We start from the raw sequence: 22,912 nt of genomic DNA, 5'->3' as shown, positions 1-22,912 counted from the left end.
GACATTGCTTTGGGAGGGTGATTTGAGTCATGTGCTTTCATTTGTAGAACCAATAAAGCTAGTTTTGCAACTTTATGTGGATTTTTTCCTTCTGCTCAAGTTCTGTGAATTGAACCCACTTCATGCGGGCCTCCCACTAACCTATTGGCATCCATTTATTGATATAATCTCATATTTTTATATTGAGCTTGATCTTGTTCTTGCCTGCCTGTTCTTTCAGTGATTGAACGATTATTAACTATGAGTCTTTGGCTAATTCGTCATCTTGGAGTGTTATGTATTCTGGTATTTATTCTCCAACACTCTCAAATGTCTTCTTTCCTTTTCTGTTCGGTAGGGCATGAAAAGAGTAGCCAGTGTGTGGAATAACGTGGTGACCGAGTGCTGAGTCTGATTGCGTTCTTTTTAGGGAGGGGAAAATCCCTGTTTTGGCACTGGGACAATAAAAGTAATGCCCTTGCCCTGTTTTCTTTGGGAGCTTGCAGTTACATCACAGTGAAACAGCCTCAAGGCAGCCAAGCATATTGCAAAAGACCAACATCCTAGGCTCTTCTAGGTAGCAATGCATCCTTGGAAAGTAGTTCTGTTTCCTTTGAGCCTAAGTCTTATGGTATTTGTAAAAAAAAAGGGGGGGGGGAGGGTAATACTTCACATTTACTTCACAGGTTGTTAGGATGCACAAGGTAATTTTTGTGCAAACTTTGAGAGAGTCCAAACACTATTCAAGTAATAGGTGGTTTTATAGGTCAGAACATCTTTATAAAAAAGACTCTGAATACTTAAGTATCTAAAGCCCCTTAAATAGGGACTGGGACAGACTGGCTTTATGCTGAATTATGTTTTGCAAGGAGATCTATTACTCAACAAGATTAGAGGTTGTAAGAAGTAATTATACTTCGGAATTAACTTGAGCTTCTTATCTGTGGAAAGCCCTTGGTACATATTATTGTATATGTTATATAATTGTATACTGCAGCGGTTCTCAAACTTTTTGTTTTCAGGCCTCTTTTACCCTCTTAAAATTATTGAGAACCCAGAGAGCCTTTGTTTGTATGGCTTATAGCTATTGATATTTGTTGTACTGAAAATTATATTTATAAATAACATATATTTATTATATCCTTTACAATTAATAATAATAAATCCATTACCTGTTAACAAATAGTAATTTACGTAAATTTTCAAAACAAAAATTTGGTGAGAAGATTGGCGTTATTTTAATTTTTGTAACTGTCTTTGTTGTTTGGCTTAATAGAAGACAGCTGGATTTTTACATCTGCCTTTGCCTTCGGTCTCCTGAGATATCACACATTGGGTAGCCTCTGGAAAACTCCGCTGCATGCTTGTGAGAGACTAAGGGTAGAGAATAAAAGTAACATCAGTATTATTTATGAAAATAGTTTGACCTCATGTACCCCTGAAGGGTTTTGGAAAACCTCAGGGGCTCAGGATCACACTCTGAGAACCCACTTGTATACAACAATACTAACAGTTAAGGACAGCTGCTCTTATCAAAATAGCTTTCAAATATTAAAGAATTCCTTAAGGTCTTAAAACTAGCTGCATTTATGTCTGAGTGGAGATTCACAGAATTTATAATATATAAGCTGGGATGATGGAGTCCAGTAGTCAGTCCCTTGCTCTCCAAAAAGTTGCAGTCTAATCTAGTTGGGGAGAGACAGGAAGCTAACTGGTTAGAAGTTAAATCCATGTTGTGGCTTAAGGTAAGTGTTGAAAATAGTAATCTCCTAATAAGGTAAAAGTTGATTTATGTCTTAATTTTGCTAAATTGGTTCTCGTTTTTAAATGAAAATATTTTAAATAAAAACAAGGTCATTCTTTCAAGGTTTTTGTTAAGTGCACATACCAGATGTTATTTTCAGAAGGTGGAGACTTAGGCATTTCATTTGTGTATGTGTGTGTGGGTAAAAGGGTTGAACCAATGGCAAAATACTGGGGAGAAAACCCAGATTGGTTAAAAAGATGCTCTAAACACAACTGTTTTCATAACTAAGGTGAGCCAAAGACTTTAAGGGTTTGGGTTAAATAGCCAGTTAAATTGCAGATATTTTAATAGCATAGGCATGAAAAATTTTTCCCTGATTCTTTAAAGAGTTGAGAAATCTTCTTATAGTTTCTAGTACACACTTGCCCTCACATTACCTAAAAAAAGTAAGTGTAGATTAAGTAAATATTTTGCAGTTTGGTATGGTTATTGGAGATTAATCCTTTTTTGAAGATACATTTAGTTGGATAGAGTTCTGATTATTGATCCCATCTCAGTGGTAATAAACTTGTCATTTGTGATAAAGCTTGAGCTAAAAATGAGATATCACCTTGATGGGGTGATGGGTTATTTGGTACCAGATTTCTCTCACAACCTACATCTAAAGAAGTGTCTTGCATGCCCAGTAGACTAAATTTTCTAGATAGGATCAGTCATTTGTTCATTGTAAGGTCAAATGCATTTACTGCTCTCTAGTAGTAACCCTGTATGAAATTAAGTGCCTAGCATGTAATAAGACACTCAGTAAATATTTGCTTAATGAATGAAGGAACTTTCTTCCTTTTGATGGTGGCTGGATTGGCCTTAAAGTTGGTGTTTAAAATAAATGGAGAGCATAGTAAGTGAGCTTCTCCCCAGAATGTTTTCACCAGTCGCCACTCCTGGCTTTTAGTCTGTAAAGTAAAGTTTGACTGGATTCTGAGGAACTGACCATCTGCAGTCTTGTTACCATGATGAATTTGTAGTCTTTTGACATTCTGTGTGATGAATTTATTCTTTTGACATTCTGTGTTTATAGGTGGGCAGGTATGACATTTTAGTAGTAAATGTGGATGGGACAGTTAAAAATCAGTGGGCCTGTGATAGTTTTGAAGATTAATATTTAAATTTCCTACACTTTTCGATAAGATCTGTAAGCTTAAGCCAAACTCAGTTGTCTTTCTAGTTTTTCTGGCAGTATCCCACCTGGAATCCCAGCCCCTAGAACTTTAAAGCAGCCTAAGCTTATTTCCAAAGTCTCTGAATAATTGGTGGTAGATGTGAAGAAGCTGGGATTTAGAATGTGCTCCATGTGTTCGTTTGAAGAGGCTGCAGTCTAGGGTCTGAGCCTAACGTTTTGCTGTTGTGAAGAAGTTTTGACACATGGATCCGAAGTTATTCTCCGAATAGTATTCTTAGTAGTATACAAAGAATATCCTTCATGGCCTAACAGCAGAAGAAAGGACGGGGTTGAGGGGTGAATTTGAACTGTCTGTTTCAGTTTCTTGTTATTCATTTATTCTCAAAATAGCTCATTCTCATCATTCTTTGCTTTTACAGCATTAGCCTTAGGCTCTTATAACATCCTACTTTTTCCACTTTGAAATTTAAGCGATTTCCTTCTTTACTGGAATATGACAGATTAATTTTGAATCCTTTAAACTTAATTTAGAAATAGTTTTTCTAGTGTTTGTCGCTCAGTGAGCAGAACAGTGAGTAACTTGGTTTGTAGCTCGTTGAGTAAATTCCTGTTTTAAAATTTAATTGAGTCCCTCTTCCATCAGGGAGTAATTTACAAGGGCATTTCCCCTAACCTGTGTTGTTTTTTTCTTTTGCAGTTTCCCCCCACTTCTTGAGCTATCGTAGATATTTACTTTCTTTGAAAGAAAATAGTAGTGTCCTTTGATTGTGTCCAGACCGTGGGTTTTGTGTTCAACCTAAGCATCCAAGTGGACTTGGATAGTAGCTTATCAGTGTTTGAAGTGGGAACTATATATTGTTAATGTATTTTAGTGTTTTATGTTTATTCATAGCTCCTTTAAACACAAGAGCCACTGCATTCTAGGTGTTTTAGTAGAGCTTTCCTGGACAGATGGCTTAGAAGGAAGTACTTAGATTCTCAGCAGGGGCTGGTACTTTTTGGAGGGTTTATTTGTGATGAAGCTTACCTTGATTGACAGCTTAGAATGCCGAGAATACCATTAGCAGCAGCAACAGCTTGTTCATCTTACCTAGAATTGTTTCGCCCCAAGACTTCTCAAGATGCCCTGTGATTTCTAATAGTCTATTTTGAGAATGTAGGGAGAAGGTATCTTTCACAATGAAAGGAAATTTACCTAAATATTGTTTATTCCAATTGTATCTTGAAATCTTTCTGGGTTGTTGAATGATCTTTGGCTTAGAAGCTTGTAAACAGAGGTCATCTTTTAACTGCTGTGAGTCTGCAGATGTTAGTGTATATAGTAATTCCAGATGTTTTCTCATCTACTAGTTTTACTGAGTAGGAGGAGAACTGAGAACAACAGAAAGGGACTTCAAAGCAGTTGGCCAGCATTTAATCCTGACTAATTTAATTAACTACCCATCCTTGTAGTTTTTCCTGTTTCATAGATTGTGAAACTGAGACAAAGATTAACAGAGTTGCTCAAGATGCTTGGGGATATTAGAGATAGCCCAGAACTTAAATTCAAATACCATTCAAACCATACTTTTTGCTTGCCTTTTTAAAAGCAGGGTCTTTATTTTGTCATCTAGTCACTTACTGCTTGATAATTTAAAGGATTATAAGTGTTTGGAGACATACTTGAAGTAATTCCTCTGAAGATTTTTGATGTGAAAGTGTATTTTAAATTCTACATTTTGGAAATAATTTATTTTAAATTTCTATATTTAATTAGCTCTTCCTCCCTCTGTTTATTGATTAAAATGCCAGCAAGGTGGAATAAGGTTGTTAATACTGTTGGAAGAACACTGTTTTTGAATGTCTAAATTTTGGTTCAGATTGAATTTTTTTGTAGACTGAAATGAGCTTTACTTTAGTTCAGATATCATGAACCAGCCTTCTCACCATAGCTGTGGATAAGGATAAAATGCAGTGAGCTCTTTGTCATTTTATAAACATGGCCCCCTCCCATTTGTTCATTTTGTTTCTGCTGGAGAAGATTCTTCTTGGAGGTTGTTTGTTATGGGGTGGGGGAGGGAGAGAATTCTTAAGATAGAGAATTTTGCTTTTGCTGCTGGTAGCTCAGGGGTTATTTGAATCTTTGCTTTTAGGCAGTATCTTTTGTTGACTGCATTTCATTATATTTTAAGATTTTCCAATCATATTTCTTGTAGGAGTTACTTATAGTCTTTAGGCTGCAGTGCTTAAAACAAGATTTCCCTTCCCCACCCCCACCCCACCCCGCCCCACACACTTAAGACATACTGAAAAACAGGTATATGTTTGCTTTTTACAGATATATAATATACAGGTAAGCTTAAGAAGGCTACTTCAAATTTTGAAAACTTTTGTTGAAACTAAACTTGTGCATTGAAAAGTGAAATTTGTAGTTGTCTGAGTATTTGTGTTAGCTAAATGCTTCACCATTAATCACCACTAGCTCATTAAATTTTCTAAGACCCTTTTGAGGAGGGAAATGAGAGTTTATTTTGAATATGAACCAGCTTGTGTCTTTGAAAAGATATTATAACCGACTGGATTTTATCTAGAGACTTTGTACTCTGCTTTAGGATTGAATAACTATCAGCAGGCTGCTTTCCATTTTGAGTAGATGTTCTTTCCTGATATTTTTTCTTTGTTCTAGCTGGGTTTAAGGCAGCCTTTAGAAATCTACTTGCCTATTTATCCTTGACCTGTCCTGAAGACTCCTAATTTCGTGGACTGTTCTTGAACTATCTCATCACCAGGCAGAGCAGGCTGGTGATTAACTGTCATGTTCCTGCAGGTTTAATTTAACCAATTGTAAGATAGGACACTTGTTGATTTAACTTCTTTAAATCTTTGTTCTTACTGACCATGCTCAGGTTTTCCTTTTTAGATAATAGATCTTCTTTGTTTTGGTCAGAGTTTGTGAAGATCATGCTGAAATTTCTACGCAGCAAATTTTTTTTTTTTTTTGGTGACAGAATGTTTCCCTGGGATAATGGATAGATAAATGTTGAAAAATATTCTAAGTTGTTGTTGTTGTTAAAGAACTTCTGTTTAACTTAATCTGGGGCTGACATTTATATTATTGATTGAGTGGTTTTTAAATTTTTGTGTCACACAGTAAAACTGAGATTAACTCTAGTTTCCGTCTGAATTATTTTGAATGTTAATTGTGAACTCTTTTGGCATTGGAGAAACTGTTTGCAACAACAGATTCAAGCTTCACCTTATGTGTATGCAGTAGCTGCCAGAGCTCAACATTCATACTGTGAGAATTTAATTCTAATTTAATTTAACTGCATCAGTTTCATTTCAGTTATTTCAAGTGTTTTGTTTGTGTGTAGTCTTTTTAGAACCTCATTTAAAAAATATTTTTTGAGACTTTTTTCCTTTGAATGATTAATATAGATTTTTGGGGAAATGTGGGTCAGATTTTTTTAAATGTACCTATTGGTTGTAAAAAAAAAAATTCCAACTCTTGCTTTGCATCAGATAATTTTAACAGCTAATGGAGTTTACAGGTGCCTATTTTCTGTAATACTGGATATCTAGCCCTTTAAGCAGAGTATAAGTATAATATGCCCAGTTTATGTTTTTTATTTCCATTTCTTCATAAATAGTCCCATTGATTTTTAAAAGGATAGTTCCCAGCACACCAGTAAATACAACTGTGGTAATTTCACCCCACCCCCCACCCCCAGATTTGTACTTAGTGCTAAGCTGTACTGTATAACCACAGAAAGCTAGAAAAAGGATTGTACAACATAGATATTAAACCTGCTCTCTGAGTAAAGTCTTTGATAATGAGGTCCCTTAACGTCTTAAATGCTTTGTTGATTTATGGGAGGGAGTGCTTCCTATAAAACACCTGTGTGCCTCTTTTCTTGTCTTGTATACACTTGCTTTTGTTTTGAAATAATAGTTGTGTGGTGTTTACATTTATGACTTGATTCATTTCTTTTGAAAATCCTTTTACTATTTAACTATGGATTTGCTTACTCAGGTTGTTGGCAAAGTGTGGAATTGCATCAGATCTTGCTATATTAAATAAATGGAAATATTGGATGCCAGAATTTTTCTTCAGCGATTCATGGCTTTTTTGTTCGTAGTCTGTATAATCAGCTTCATAGGGAGAGTTATTTTTGAAACAATATAAGCTCCTGATAATTTTTCTGTGGTTATTTGTATCTAGTCTTCCAAAGGCAGAAGTAGCCATTTTGACTCTGATTTAGTAATCTGCTTTGACTTGAGTAGTTTCAATCCTCCTCTCCACCACCCTTTCCTCTTATTTGTAGGTAGGGGCACAGTTCAGCATTTAGCTGAAGACTGTAGAACAGATAAAAGCATAATAGCTTCATAGGTGTCTTTTTTTTTTTTTTTTAACCAAAGTGGGTTTGAACAAGTCTGAGTCTGTGATAGAATGAATAATAAAAGATGTTTAGTACATTATAATTGAGCATATATAGTTTCACATACATTATTTTCATATGTTGTTTTCAATTGCTTTTGAGGACTGATTTCAGAAATGCATTTCAAAATAGAGTAAAATGCTTGAGCGAGTGAGGGGACCAGTCTTATGGATCAGAATTTGCCTCTGTGTAGGAAATCAGCAGGACCAGATGCCCTCTCTTCTGGCTCTGTAGGTATCTGGCTCTGTTAACATATAGATGATAAATTTTGGCCAGCTTTGAAATTACATTCTCTAGTAGAGGACACATACCATTAGCTCTGGAAATTAGCCTTGTGGTATACAGGGAGTTCAGCAGGTGCCTGGCCCCAAGTGATAAACAGCGTTTGTAATTTTTATTTTGTGTAATAGGTGATAGGCATTTTTTAAGATGAAAAAAAGTGGTTTAGGCAACTTCATGAATTGATATGATTGTTATATCAGTTTACCTTTTAAAGACTGGTGTTTTGGAGAAGTAGTACATTATACAGTTACGCCATACAGTATAGTATCAGAAGATTTAAAATAGAACAGCAGGTACCTTCCCTCCACCCTCAGTCCTGATGTCCACAGACAACCCCTTTCAGCTCTGTTAGCTTTCTCCCTCATGCTGACCCATACTTCTAAGTAATACATTGTTATTTTTCAATTTATCCATTTTAGGTAGCATCTCTTGACATCTTGTGTTGGTACGTGAGGACGTTAGCATTTCATTACCTGCCCCCTCTCCATTTCTCAATATGACCAGACCACAAATTTTTATTAATATTGTGATTACTTTTTTTGTCTGGCATTTTATTTTTCCTTTAGTTAGTAATTGCTTTTTTTTTAATTGCTTACTTTACTTTCTTTACATTTTCTCCCAAATGTAACATATACATTAGTCAAATATCTATGAATGTTATTTTCCAAGCATTTAAACACATAATTTCTTAGTAGTAGTATTCCTGAGGCTCTCCTCCCTAGAGTGCCCTCGCTTCCATCTGAGCTGACTGTTCTCTGAGCCGACTGGACAGTTTTTATCCTGTGATTCCCTCACTGTCCTCTTGTATTAGATCTCCCATTCCCTGGATCCCAGGTCTTTCTCTTCCTTGGTTTATTAGACCATTGTATATCATCTAGCTCGCTTCTCAGGGGAGCCACATTTTTGATCCCATCTAAGTCTGACACCTTTATTTTACCTTTGTACTTGACTGCTTGGTTGACTATAGACTGTTAGTTAGAAAAGATTTTTCTCTTAGAATTTTTTTTTTTTTTGATGACGTAGCACAGCTTGTGGGATCTTAGTTCCCCAGCTAGGGATCAAACCCACGCCCCTCGCATTGGAAGCACAGTCTTAACCTCTGGACTGCCAGGGAAGTCCCTCTCTTAGAATTTTAAAAGCAGTGTTCCTTTGTTTTTAGGCTTTCAGTGTTTTTGTTTTTTTTTTTTTAAGAAATGTGATGCCTTTTTGATGACTGTTTCTTCATATATAGCCTTTTATTCTTTCTCCTGGAAGCTTTTAGGATATTCTTTTTATCCTTGGTGTTCCGGAATTTCAGAGTGATGTGTCTTGGCATGGCTTAGTTTTTCTTTTCTTGTGATGCGTTCTCAAGGGACTTTTCGATCTGTGCATTTGAGAGTACACTAATTTTCCCATACTTAAATCTCCTAGTTTGTACATTTTTCTTTGTACAACTCCTATTAATTGAATGTTGAGCACTGTGGGTAGAACCTGTGATTTTCTTATCTTTTTATTTCTTTGCCTTTTGGTTCTAGTTCCTGAGATAGTTCCTTGTTTTTATTTTTCCTTCTACCCTTGTATTGAATTGTGACAATAATATTTCTTGCTTTTAAGCACTTCTCCTCCTTTTCCTGACCATTGGTTTTTCATACATCCTATTGCCGTTGTTGCGCAGGGTCTTCTCTCGTCACTCCTAGGTTTTAGAGTTTGTTCTGAGGCTTTTCTGTGCTGTCTGCATTGTTTCTCTTGTCTCTGGGTTCCTCTTTTTCTTTTCAAAAGGATTCTTTCAAACTAGAGCTTTCCTTCACAGGATCTTACTTTATCTATTTTTTCATGTAAGGGTGGGGCACTGAAAAGCTCTGTGAGGCTTGTATACATTGGGCTTCACCGTGAAGTTGGGGACAGGCCGCCTTCTTCATTGGAGGAAGACAGTCAAGACGTCCGTGTGGACATTTCTTTTTTCGCACCATTTTTTCAGCATTCCCTCTGGGAACTGAACACCCGGCCGCTGATGTCCTGACGTGAGAACGTCGGAAGTCCATGAGCTCATCGTTCCTGCAGCCCTTGGGCCCCTTGTTCTTAGTGCCACCTTGACCCTGCTGTCTGCTGTGCCCCAGGTCCCTAAGCCCAGAACTGCCTCCCGGCCGCACTCTTCTCTGCTGGCACTTGGGCTGCAGCTTTCTTAACGCTGTGGAGACTGTTACTGCTCCTTCAGCTTCTTCCTGACTGCCAAAAGCATGCCGGAGTTCGCTTGTCTCACATGTTCTCTTTGGGAGTCACTATCGATTTAATTTTTTATTGTCATTTTAGTGAAATGGGGTGGAGAGGAGATAAGAGAGAAATTGGTATGCCATGGTTAATTTGGTGTTTATTTTTGTTTAATTAGTTAAAATTATTTGACCGTGCTGTGCAGCATGTGGGATCTTAGTTCCCTGGCCAGGGATGGAACCTGCGTCTCCTGCATTGGAAGCGTAGAGTCTTAACCACTGGACCACCAGGGAATCCCAATTAGTGTTTATTTTTAAATGAAATATTTTTAAATGCAGTTTTTAGGGTAAAAACATGCTTTGCCATATCAGAGATGGATTTTATTAGTAATCATCTAGAGAGTTAAATCACTAAAACTGAAATTTTGCAGTACTATTTTTGAGTAAAAGTTTAAACTCAGATTTACCTTCCTTGATAAGCAGAGCAAAATACTGCTGCTATTACCAGAGTCAGCAGAGAGAGTAGATAAACCTCTAGGTTTGGCTCTGCTTGGGAAATTGGGAGCCAGAGTTTGGATGTATAAAAGAAACATGGTTGTAAGGTCATTTGGACTACTGCAATTAATCTGTTATAATATTTTTACTGGATTAGTTTGTCATCCATTAATAAAGGGACGTTACTGCCAGGTTTATAGTACTATTTGGCTCTGTACAATGGTAATTTAACCTTTTCCTTTGTGTTATAGTAATTTTCAAAAAGTATGTTTTTAATAGGAAGTAAAGAATAAAAATGTAAAAATCTCAAAACCTTTTTTATTTTGCTACACTTTCACACTTAAAGGAACATTATTAGAATAATACAAAGAACTGCCTTGTACTCTTTACCTATTCATGAGTTAACATTTTGCCACCTTGGTGTTAAATGTGTACCTTCTTTCTATATATTCCCCCCCACTCCCATCACTGAATAATTTGCAGACCTAATGTTCCTTCATCCATGAATGCTTTATCCCCCCCTGAAGAACAAGGACTTTCTTTTTACTAAGCATGGGATATTGGTTAAAATTAGGACATTTAATGACTGATATGGCAGCATTACTGAATGCACATTCCATTCTCAGATTTCTCCCATTGTCTCAATAATGTCTTTATATAATGTCCTTCACAGCTATTTCCCAGTTGTGTTGCCCCACCCATCTCCCCTACATCTCGCCCACGACCATGTGTTTCATTTTGTTGTGAACTCTTTTAGTCTCCTTCAGTCTCCAGTGATTCCTTATCCTTTCTTTGTCTTTCACGTCTTGAGTATTTCTGTAGAGTGTACTTCCACTTTAGTTTTTTAGATTCAAGCCGTGCAAGGTTTTGATAGGAATACTGCAGAAGCAATGTGTCTTCTCAGGGCATTATATCGAGAGGCATAAGAAATTGGTTTGTCTCATTTTGGTAATATTTATTTTATTAAGGTGATATTTGCAAGGTTCTTTGTTGTAAAGTTACTTTTTTCCTTTTGTTATTAATAACTAATTAGTAGCAGATGCTTTGAAATTTTACATATAATTGTCTTATTCCTCATCAAACGTTAATCTAGTAATTTAGCATGCACTGATGATTCTTGATTGAAGCAGTTGTTACTAGGATGGTTGCAGAATGTTGATTTTTTAACTTATTTCTTCTAAGTATATATGGGGACGTGCTTTCCTTTCTCACTCACTTGTTTATTCATTTATTTTATTAACATGAACTCAGGTTTTCATTTTATTTCTTAACATCCTATTGCTGTTTATTCTGAAGATCAAGTTGTCCTAGATTTGGCTAGTGGAGACCTCCTTAGGCCATAATTTTGACATGTCCCTATTGTTCTTGGAGCCCTTACTTTCTGGCATGACAAGGTGTTCCTGGCTCATCTTGTACTCAGCCTGCCCCCGTCTTGGAATCAGCTATTTCTCCAAGTAGCCATCATTCCTTTTAGTGGGGAATAATGTTTATAGCCTAAGATCTCTCAGCAAATAGGGATTAAGAAATATGACAATGTGTATGTGTGTATATATATATGTTTGTTTGTATTTGTTTGTGTAACCATGAGTTCATTTTGATACCTTTAATTCCAGTTCAGCACTTTCTGCATTTGCAATGCCCTTTTCTAACAGTGAGAATCTGGTTCGCATTATGCTCAACACATGTACTTGTTTGCTGCGTGCCGTAGTCAGAGAAAGTAGCTCTAAACTGTGGACCCACACCATTGCAGGAACACTGCTTGTAACCAGGGCTTAATATTCTTAATGGTGTTTTTTTGTCTGTATACTCACAAAATATAAAGTATTATGTTAAAAAATTGTTAGTCTTCCTTTTCCTTCCCTTTCCTTCCCTCTTTTAACACACTTATTTGACTTACAGTCTGCTTCTTTTTTGTTTGATTTCCATTAAAAAATTTTTTCTGCCTTATCCTTGCTGATTTTATTTTACTTTTTTTGAGTATATAAAACGTGAGTATGGCTTTCCTGGTAGCTCACATAGTAAAGAATCTGCCTACCAATGCAGGAGACCCAGGTTCGATCCCTGGGCTGGGAAGATCTCCTGGAGAAGGGAATGGCTACCCACTCCAGTACTCTTGCCTAGGAAATCCCATGGACAGGGGAGCCTGGCTGGCTACAGCCTATGGGATTGGAAAGAGTCAGGCACGACTGAATGACTCTCACACACACACAGTTCCAAAAGTTAAAACCGTACCAAGAAGTGTTACTACCTCACACTTCTCATTCCTATCTACCCTCTATAAACAGCCAATTATTTTGATCTATCCTTGTTTCTTTCTTGTTAAAAAAAAGATTGCAGATACATGAGTGTTTTCTTTCTGTCACAAAAGGTAACAAACTAAGTATGCTCTTTTGGGATTTCTTTTATTTAATAGTATATTCTGAACATCATTCCATGTTTGCAGAAATTTCCCTTATTTTTAACCCATTCATGGTGCTCCATTTGTCGTGGTTCGCAGTGAATTCGAATGGTCTCCTCTCTTTGGGTATTTAGGTTGTTTCCAGTATTTTGCAATATCAGATAATGCTGCAGCTAAAAGCCTTGTACAAATATTTTTTTTTGTATTATGGGATATCTTCAGAGAAGATGGAAAGTTTTAACTTTTCAATTGTGTGAGCAGTATTGTGTAAGTGATCTTATAGTGCTTCAAATTATTTGTCTGCCTGCTCCTATCTTTACATCTGTGGTGACCTTACAACTGTATTCAAGGCTGTGGAAGTGAAGTACTTTATTGTAATTATATTTTTGTCTTGGAAACCTTGACATCAGAGCGCTAGAAGTGGCCTTGGAAACATTTTTAGCCTACATCCATGTTCATCTTAATCAGTTGACTTTTCCTTTCCTTTTACATACTCGTCAGTGCTATTTTACTGCCTGAGTGCTCAGATGCAGCTGTTCCTAGTAGTTTTCTCTTTTAATTTAAATTGTGTTAGATTCCTTCATGTCATACTGTTAACTGGTTGCTCCCTCAGGTTATAGGATGGTGGTAGGATAGGACGGTTATACTTAGGACAGAATAAGGATTTGGGCATCCATTTTCTCCAGTGGGTCTTAGCGCATTAGTGAGTAGGATAAACTCAGAGGAGCACTTTGGATTCCTAGATAATGCTGGTCCTCTCAGCTGGTTGATGACTTAAAAGCCTTTGTTCCAACAAGTGGGCATTGGAGTAGAAGGGGGACTTCTTCCTGCGTTACTAGAAAACCAGGTAAAAGACTGGGAAACATAGCTTTCCATCAGAAAGGCCATAAAAAGATTACCTATGTGTTGAGATAACAGTCCCCTCAGCCTAAGGGTGGCTGGGGCCTCCAAGCAGATTACTTCTGGCCCCCATGATGACTCTTCAATTTACGTGTGTGCACCATACAGATGTTATCATTTTCCATGCATGTCCTGACATGAAAAAGGTTTGAAAAATTGGCTCGAGCACAGTCTGAAAATTAGCCTCTGAGGGCCAAAGACAGTGTCCCTCAAAGAGAACCAGGTCATCCTATTTATCCTGGATAAAAAAGAATTGAATTATTTAGAGTAGAAGTTTAAACCTACTGTCTGTAAAAATAAGCTGATCACCTTATCTTTTTTAAAATATTTATTTATATTCATTTATTTGGCTGTGCCAAGTCACGGCACGTGGATCTAGTTACCCAACGAGGGATCGAACCAGAGCCCCTTTGTTGGGAGCATGGAGCCCTAGCCACTGGACCACCAGGGAAGTCCCTAATTGCCATATCTTAAATCTGGTGTGATTTGAAATCATTTCTATTTGCTTCTTTGTTAAAACAAAAGTTAGAAATTTAAAAAATATTTTTGAAGACTTGCAACCCCACATATTGGATATTAGAATGACCAAGGTACAACGTATTTTGATTGATTAGATTGGTGTACCATGATTTAATCTCTGTTCTGAATACGTCAGAGTTTAGTGTATCTCAGTATGGTTTTGACACCCAAGTTGCTTATGTACTTAAGTGTTTTATCTGAGGAGCATTTTATTCAGTTGTCTAAACCGCATTGAAATGTGCTTCTAAAGTACATTTGCTTCTGAAGTATTTTACATTAACTGTGTAAAGTTTAATGATTCTGACATTAAGGTGTATATAGTCGTTATATCAATTTTGAGATCAGCTTATTAAAATAGAATATTTTATCTCATTCATTTGATGTTTTAAAAATAATTTAATTTCAAGTCAGATACCAGAGGAGTTTCTGAAGGATTTTTACTGACTTATTTATTTGGAATTTTTCTGTGGAAAGGAATTGTCAGCTCCCACCCTTTTAATGTGTGTAAACTACGGGGAAGACTTCTGAACAGTTAGCACTCATGCTGTATGTGGACATGTGTTAACTGCCTTGTGTAGAATGGCTGTCACAGAACTAACCCCAGATAGCTGCGGTTTTTTTTTTTAAATTTTAATATGTTCTTAAGGGAAGGGAACTGAGAGTCACTGGGGCTGTTTGTTAGGCCCCTTGTGCCCTTCGTGCGCTTCATCTCGTGAAACCCTTGCCATAGCCATCTGAGGCAGAGGTGGTCTTTGTCTTCTGTTACAGATGAGGAGGCAGGCTCTGAGACCAACTCCTTAAGGTCATAGAATAAAATAATGGGAGAGCTAGAAGGTGAACAGAAGACTTACGTGGGTTCTGGAGCCCATGCTTGCCTGTGACATGTTCCTTTTGAGTCTACAGAGTAATAGTCGCATTCCTGAGGGTAAGCAAGTGACTTTGGTACATTTTTGTATTAAAGCAGGAAGGAATTCTTTTGGTGGGGTTAAAGGTCAAAGCCAGGGGATCAAGGCCTCTGCCTAGTTCAACCAAAATGATGTGGAGCAGAGTCCTTCCCCTACTTCCTTCCACTGGGCTGACAGGGCAAGAGGAGGGTGGGACAAATGAGGAGATGAGGCTTGGCATATCTACAGCACCATGTGTAAAGTCGGTGGTGGGAAGCTGCTGTTACGAGGCACAGGAGGCTCAGCTCGGGGCTCTGTGATGACCTAGGTGGGTGGGTTGGGGGGTGTGTGGGAGGGAGGGAGTATATATATGTGTGTGTGTGTATGTATGTATTCATATGGCTGATGCACTCGTGTACAGCAAAAGCCAAGGTGACGTTGTAAAGCAGTTGTACTGAAAACAAACCCAAACCCCCAAAACGCATATACTTTGTGAGATCTTTAAGAGAAAAGTCAAAGTACTTCCTCAGAAGTCTTGGGAGTCTGGTTAGGATTTGGGCTCTCGACCCCAGCTACAAAGGGTGGGATCAGACATTACTGATGCGTGTGATGGGAATCAAATCAGGTTGGCTGGAATATGTCAGCACTCTTAGGGTGAAGAGAGAATTGGAAACAGAAATGGAGGAGGATATTCTCGACTCATAATTATTCAATTAGGTTTTCAAATCCAACCTTAAGTAAAATGTGAGGTTTCCCAGAATGTTTATTAGGGAACATAATCCAGAGAGGCAAAAGGAATGAAGGATAAGGCTCTGTAGCTGTTAATGAAGAGAAAAGGAATTCTTGCAAGTGCCAGTGATGTTTTCTTAAGAATCTTCATCACGAATTTGGGGTTGCTATGGGAATAGCGGTTTTGAGATTTTTGAAGGTCGTTTTGTACTATGTGATATTCCGCCCAAGAATTAGGTTGTCTTATTATGCTGCACATCTAGATTTAAAATATTGACAGGATACAGAGAGAGCCAGTCCTGAGGGATGCTGGCAGCTCAGTTGATGATGGCCCCCAGTGTTTTACCGTCTTACCACCTCTGTTGCAGAGGGTATCGTCTAGTCTTTGGATGGTTTTGATTCCTACGGGATAGAGCCTCTTGAAGGGTCTCATCCTCACCTCTACTAAATGGCAGTGTCACTCATTCCTATGAGGCGTTTGGCAGGGGTGAATGGTGGATGCTGTCATCTTAGTAGCTTAAAACAATCATTTCATTTTGCTTATGATCTTGTAGGTCAGGCATTCAGGAAGAACCAGCTGGAGTTCCTTAAGCTGGAGCATCCACTTCCCTGGTGGCCTCTTAACTCACCTGTCACAAGCCTATGTGCGCCCTGTTTCTGCACCCCTGTCCCCAGCACACACTAAGGTGTCATCTTCTGCAAGGTCTCTCTGTGTTGTTTGGCTTTCTTATATTGTGTTTCTCACAGGGTGCTTAGGCTTCTTCCATGGTGGCCGGCCACCCCAAGAGCAAGCATTCCAAGCAATAAAAAGAGAAAACTGTCAATTCCTTACAACTGAGACCTGCGCACTGACACCCGGTCCCCCTGCCATATTCAGCTGGTCAGGGCACTGACAGAGCCGGCCCAGATTCAAGGAAAGAGGACACAGACCTGCCTCTCAGTGGGAGGAGCGTTCAAGAATTTGTGGTTATCTTTCATCTTTCATAGGGCCATTAAACAGAAGGGAAAGAATGGCTGTAAGAAATACTGAACCATGACCTTACCAGAAAGCAATTTGCTTATCTAATGATTCAGGAGAGATTAACTGATTGCCAGCCTTGAATAAGAATGGAACTGAGGAAGAGAGAGCTGCGAGACGGGGAAGGTGGAAAGGCGACCAAGATAAACTTCACTTCTTAACTGCTGCCGCTGCCTCGGCCCTGCACCCTCCGTCCCATCATCCTCTGTGAACCTGCTGCTCTGAGCACTTTGGATTGGGTGCTCAAGCTTGGTCTCCTCCTCCTCCAGCGTTGGCTTACTTCTTTAGCCCTGGGTACTGCCTGTTGCTTTATAGGGGAATTTTCCTGTTTCTTGGGAACCCGGTGCCCACTCTCAGAATGGGCAGCGGTATCAGGGTGGGAGTGAGAACACAGACAGTGATTTTGGCTGCTTTGGCACTTTGGCAGTTGCTTAGTGTAGCCGGATTTCTTCTTGTGGGGACTACCTTACAGCCCATTTCCTGCTTTATCCATGTGACTTTACCACTCACTCCTTACCGCAGTAATTTCAGAGAGTTCAAGTTGAAGATAGACTTCAGAAATTTTAGCATAGAATAGGCTTGTGAGTATATGGTTCAGAGAGCGTTTATGGTATAAAGATTATATGCCTTGCTCTCTGAGCGACTGAACAACAGCAACACATCTAAAAATATATCAGTTAGAGGGTAAACTGGGTTAGTCCTGGAGTCTGTTTCTACTCGTATATATACTGGAATATTTATAGAATTTTTTATGATATTTCTGCCCTATCCTTCGATTTCAAGAGGAGTAACTCTGCTGTTGATACTTTCATGGAGTATTTGTGTATGTGTGTGTATGTGTGTTTTGAGAAACAGCTGCAAATGTTTTTTCATTGGTGTGTTTTCAGACCCATAGAGTTGTAATTTGGGGTTTTGTTTTCACTTACCACCTATGCTTAATAATTTAGAATAAGTCTGTTTTATTAAGACAGCTTTATAATACCAGTATCTTTAAATTTAAGACATTTAAATTTAATTTTTGTTGTAAAAGAAGTAATGCTTTATTACAAAATTCAGACAGCAGAGTTGAAAGTAGGGCTGTGTGGCTCCAGTCCCCCATCTCATTCTTTTTACATGACTGTTAACAGTTACTGTATATCCTTTGAGATGTCAAACAGTTTATATACAGGTATATAACACTTACAGGAACACATAGTATGGAATCTTTTTAAAGCAAAAATAACAACTTGCTGGGCTTCTGCTTCGCAGCAGTCCCTGCCTTCAAACATTGAATTTGAGTTCCAGTTCTGTCCCTTACTAATGTAGCAAGGTATGTAACTTCTCAGTCATATGCCACTGCTTCCTTATCTACCAAACAGGCCAAATCATAGTACACACCTCTTTGGACTATAGAGGATTAAATGAGGAATATCTATAAAGTGGCACAGTAAAGTACAGTAGTGCTTGGCACATAGTATGTGCTAGGTGAATGTTAAATAGATAAAAATGAACTTGACTCTTTAAAACAAACGTAAGTTACAACTATTTTTTTCTGGGTTGCTAATTTTTTAGAGGGGTGCACTTAAAAAGCTCTGTGTGTTGGTGGTGGAGGGAGTGGTGATCTGAGTCTCACTGTTGGAGCAGCACTTTTGTCTCCAGTGGGTTTGAACAGTGATGCCGCAGCAGCGACTCTGCTGTTACTGACAGGCAGTGTGCTGGGAATGCTTGCCTCTCAGGCATTGTGGAGCAGGGAAAAAGAAAAAAAAGCTGAAGAGCGTTGATTTAGAAAATTATACTACATTAGCAATTAATCTTTTTGTTAAGCCTTTTAAGAAAATTAGGAGAGTGGAAGAATTTTATCTATAGGGAATGATAATATTTCATCTATTTTGGGCTTTATCTTCTTTGAATAATTTTACACTTACAGGGGACATGCTTATCACTCAGTCTTCATTTTACAGTGAAGAAACAGACCCAGCACAGTAGTGATGTTCTCAGTTCTTTAAGTAGTAATGGTAGGGCCAGGACTGGAACCCTGGTCATCCTCATGATTGTGAATTCTCGAGAAGCCTAAGAGCCTCTCTGCCAGTTGGAGCAACTGCTGCATGGTGGATGCACTATAAAGTGCCTGCCCGTCGGCGCTGTGTGCTTGGACTATTCTTGCGTGTAGAGACAGTGACTAAGTTGTGTCGTAGCATTTGTGCATGCTGTTTTATTAAAAAGTAGGATTCCAGGAGAATTGTTGATAGGGCTTGGATATCAAAAGTACTCTTACTAGATTCTATGTAGTGGATACTAAGGATATTGAAAATCAGTGGGAAGAAATTTATATTCAGTGTGGATGCCATTTTGTCTTCTGACACAACCTAAAAGTATTTGTGTGTAAATAGGCCTCTTTGAGCTCAGAACTCCCTAGTTTTCTGCCTTTCTTTGTCTCTTGGTAAAGGAGCAGATCAGTCTTCCCTTCATAGGAACGTTGTTGTTGTTGAGTTGCTAAGTCATGTCTGAATCTTTTATGACCCCATAGACTGTAGCCCACCATTCTCCTCTGTCCATGAGATTTCCCAGGCAAGAATACTGGAGTAGGTTGCCATTTCCTCCTCCAGGGGATCTTCCCAACCCAGGGATTGAACTCCTGTCTCCTGCATTGGCAGGTAGAGTCTTTACTGCTGAGCCACCAGGGAAGCCCCTTCATAGGAATAGTAGGGAGTAAAACCACTTTGGTTTGTAGATCACTTGGATGCCTTCCCACCACCAGTTGTCACTTCTGGATTTCCAGAGAGGTAAAGCTTTGGGGGGCTTTAGCAAGAATGCATGAATATGAGCATGTTTTAGAATCTGGGGCTCCTCTACCTCTCTTGCCTGCCCAGCCTGTGTCAAAGCTTCTACCTTGTGCAGAATGGCCCTAGCTCGGGAGAGGATCAAGAGTCTCTACCCCCTCCAAAGGGGTGTTTCTGCCAACTTACAGAGCTTGTGGCTGAGGGTGAGAACAGGGCAGGGTCCCGAGGCCACAGCAGCAGGAAGAGAATGAGGGGAACTAGACAGTGTCTGTCCCCCAGGCTGAGATGCCCAGGAGCTGAGAGAGGAGACCTCGGCTCGGGGCCGCAAGAGTCTTGGCAAATGGGACAGATTGCTGGAGGAGAGTAACTCTGAGGACATTTCATAACCTGGAAAGAAGACCAGACTGTGTTTATGAGATCCAGTGACCCTCCTGTGGCCATGTGTAACAGTGTGGGAAATACACTGCATGGCTTCCTTGCCCTGACATCACCTTGAAGTGTAATTAGGCCTAATAAAAAGGGCCTTTATGAGTTCTCAGTTATGGCTTATCATTCTGAACTTCTATAAGTTTCCATCCTTATCACCCGCTTTCTCTTAAGTACCAGCATTTACCGTTTAAAAAATAAAAACCTTTGTTTAATGTTTTTATGTTTTGTTGAATAGTTTATAGCTTAGAAACATTTTTATTGACTATGTATGGTTTTATTTTATACACACACACACACACAATATAGTATTTCAGTTTTGTAATGGTTCTTATAGAGTTTTATAGAATAGCCTGCAAACCTCTAATGCAGTTTCCACAGGAAATGTGTTCATCCCACAGATAAATCTGAAACCCATCTGTCTGTAAACTGAGACTACCTTTTATAATAAGATTGTCCCCTTAAGATGATTAGAATGATTTTGATTATTTGTAGTAGTCTTTTACTCATGTTATGACCTGTTCTATTTGTAGCAATAATAGAGCGGGGATAAAGGATCCTAGAAGGCTACAGTCCATGGGATTGCAAAAGAGTCAGATATAATTTAGTGACTGAGCATGCACGCATGTTCCAATTTAGTAACACGAAGAAATGCATTTACTATACTGAGTAGAAAAATTAGATCACAATATTGTATGTATTTTTTGTCCATGCATACACTTTACAACCATCAGGGTGGGGGAAGGGGATGAACACTTGGTAGGGAACACAACAGTGATTTTGTTCTAGGTTTTCTTTTCCTCATTCACAGGCAGGGCAAAAATAATCTTCCCATAGTTCAAAAAGCAAAACCGTCTAATGGTTAAAAACTTGGGGCCTGAGGACTTTCCTGCAGGTCCAGTGGTTACACTTTGCCTTCTAATGCAGCCAGTGTGGGTTCAGTCCCTGGTTGGGGAGCTAAGATCCTACATGCCTAGTGGCCACAACCCCCCAAAAAACATAAAACAGAAACATTGTAACAAATACAACAAAGACTTTTAAAATGCTCCATCTAAAACGAATCTTCACAGTCCAACTCTCACATCCATACGTGACCACATGAAAAACCATAGCCTTGACTAGACGGACCTTAGTCGGCAAAGTAATGTCTCTGCTTCTGAATATGCTCTCTAGGTTGGTCATAACTTTCCTTCCAAGGAGTAAGCGTCTTTTAATTTCATGGCTGCAATCACCATCTGCAGTGATTTTGGAGCCTTCCAAAATAGTCAGCCACTGTTTCCCCATCTATTTCCCATGAAGGGATGTGACCAGATGCCCTGATCTTCGTTTTCTGAATGTTGAGCTTTAAGGCAACTTTTCACTCTCCATTTTCACTTTCATCAAGAGGCTTTTTAGTTCCTCTTCACTTTCTGCCATAAGAGTGGTGTCATCTGCATATCTGAGGTTATTGATATTTCTCCCAGCAATCTTGATTCCAGCTTGTGTTTCTTCCAGTCCAGTGTTTCTCGTGATATATTCTGCATATAAGTTAAATAAGCAGGGTGACAATATACAGCCTTGATGTACTCCTTTTCCTATTTGGAACCAGTCTGTTGTTCCATGTCCAGTTCTAGAAGAAGGCTGAGCGCCGAAGAATTGATGCTTTTGAACTGTGGTGTTGGAGAAGACTCTTGAGAGTCCCTTGGACTGCAAGGAGATCAGCCCTAGGATTTCTTTGGAAGGAATGATGCTAAAGCTGAAACTCCAGTACTTTGGCCACCTCATGCGAAGAGTTGACTCATTGGAAAAGACTCTGATGCTGGGAGGGATTAGGGGCAGGAGGAGAAGAGGACGACAGAGGATGAGATGGCTGGATGGCATCACTGACTCGATGGATGTGGGTTTGAGTGAACTCCGGGAGTTGGTAATGGACGGGGAGGCCTGGGGTGCTGTGATTCATGGGGTCGCAGAGTTGGACACGACTGAATGTCTGAACTGAACTGAAAACGAATCTTAAAAAATAAAACAACTTACTATTATAATTACTTATTTCAGGATCATATTAAACTTTTTTTCCAGACTGAATACAATATTTCTTAGTCTTTACTAAAAGAAAAAGATTTGTGGAGGAATACAACTAGATAATATTTGTAGTTTTTTAGCCCTTCAAATTGTATCTCAGACCAGGATTATCTGTTTCAAGTAAACTGTGTTCTAATTTATTTTTCTTTTAAAAAATATACTTTATAGGTCTTTCTTTTCAAACTATATGACTGTCATGTTTTTATTGATATAAATCAGATGCCACAGGGGTGTGTACACATAAAAAGCCAATAGCCGAGACTGCCTCACAGTGGTCTTCCCATGTACCTGCGTAAAATAGCTGTTAGCAGTTTGGCCTTCTTCTTATTAGTCTTTGTCATGTGACTTATATGCATGTATAACAAACTGGGACCCAACTGAGTAAAAAACTAAAATGCCTTCAGGATGGCCCTTAGCAGTTGACATAATGCAATAAGGAAAGGTAAAGGTAAGGTAAAGCCCTTGGTTAACTGGAAGGGGACTTTTACCACTGACAGCTTTCTTACGGGCTTCCCAGCTGGTGTAAAGTTGAAGAATCCACTTGCCAATGCAGGAGACTCTAGTTCTATCCCTGGGTGGGGAAGATCCCCTGGAGTAGGAAGTGGCAACCCACTCCAGTATTCTTGCCTGGAAAATTCCACGGACAGAGAAGCCCGGTAGGGTACAGTCTATGGGCTGCAGTTGGACATTACTGAGCATGCGCGCACAAACTTCCTTAGGTGCAAATAGAACGCTGTGCTGGGCAGACAGGCAGAGTCTGTTGCGCAGCGTATGATTGTGTTCCCCTATTCCTCCTTGCCCTCTCCTCCCCTCCTAAACAAATATAAAGTGAATGTATGGCAAAGGCTTATTTAACTCAGTAATGAGGGAACCAGTGGGATGGTAAAGCTGGTTCCAAGAGCATTTGAGGGATTGAGTGAATGCAGACACC

General features: G+C 38.9%; 1 protein-coding gene across 4 annotated transcripts in view; it reads left to right on the top strand.

The window, feature by feature from the left end:
• The window catches only part of USP3 (ubiquitin specific peptidase 3), a 101,062-nt gene that overhangs the window by 3,461 nt on the left and 74,689 nt on the right, over window positions 1-22,912 (top strand). Inside the window, exon 1 of one of the 4 annotated variants that reach the window (XM_069596219.1) lies at window positions 15,600-17,029. The exons of 2 other annotated variants lie outside the window; for them this stretch is intronic. The gene's annotated coding sequence lies outside the window, so the exon portion shown is untranslated. Of the gene's footprint in view, window positions 1-15,599; window positions 17,030-21,527; window positions 21,797-22,912 lie in introns of those variants that run through there. One more of the 4 variants, XM_069596220.1, reaches the window with a different exon arrangement.

This window comes from Ovis canadensis, chromosome 7 (assembly GCF_042477335.2).
Source record: "Ovis canadensis isolate MfBH-ARS-UI-01 breed Bighorn chromosome 7, ARS-UI_OviCan_v2, whole genome shotgun sequence".
NCBI classification, from domain to species: Eukaryota; Metazoa; Chordata; class Mammalia; order Artiodactyla; family Bovidae; genus Ovis; species Ovis canadensis.
This window is presented reverse-complemented; position numbering and strand designations above follow the sequence as displayed.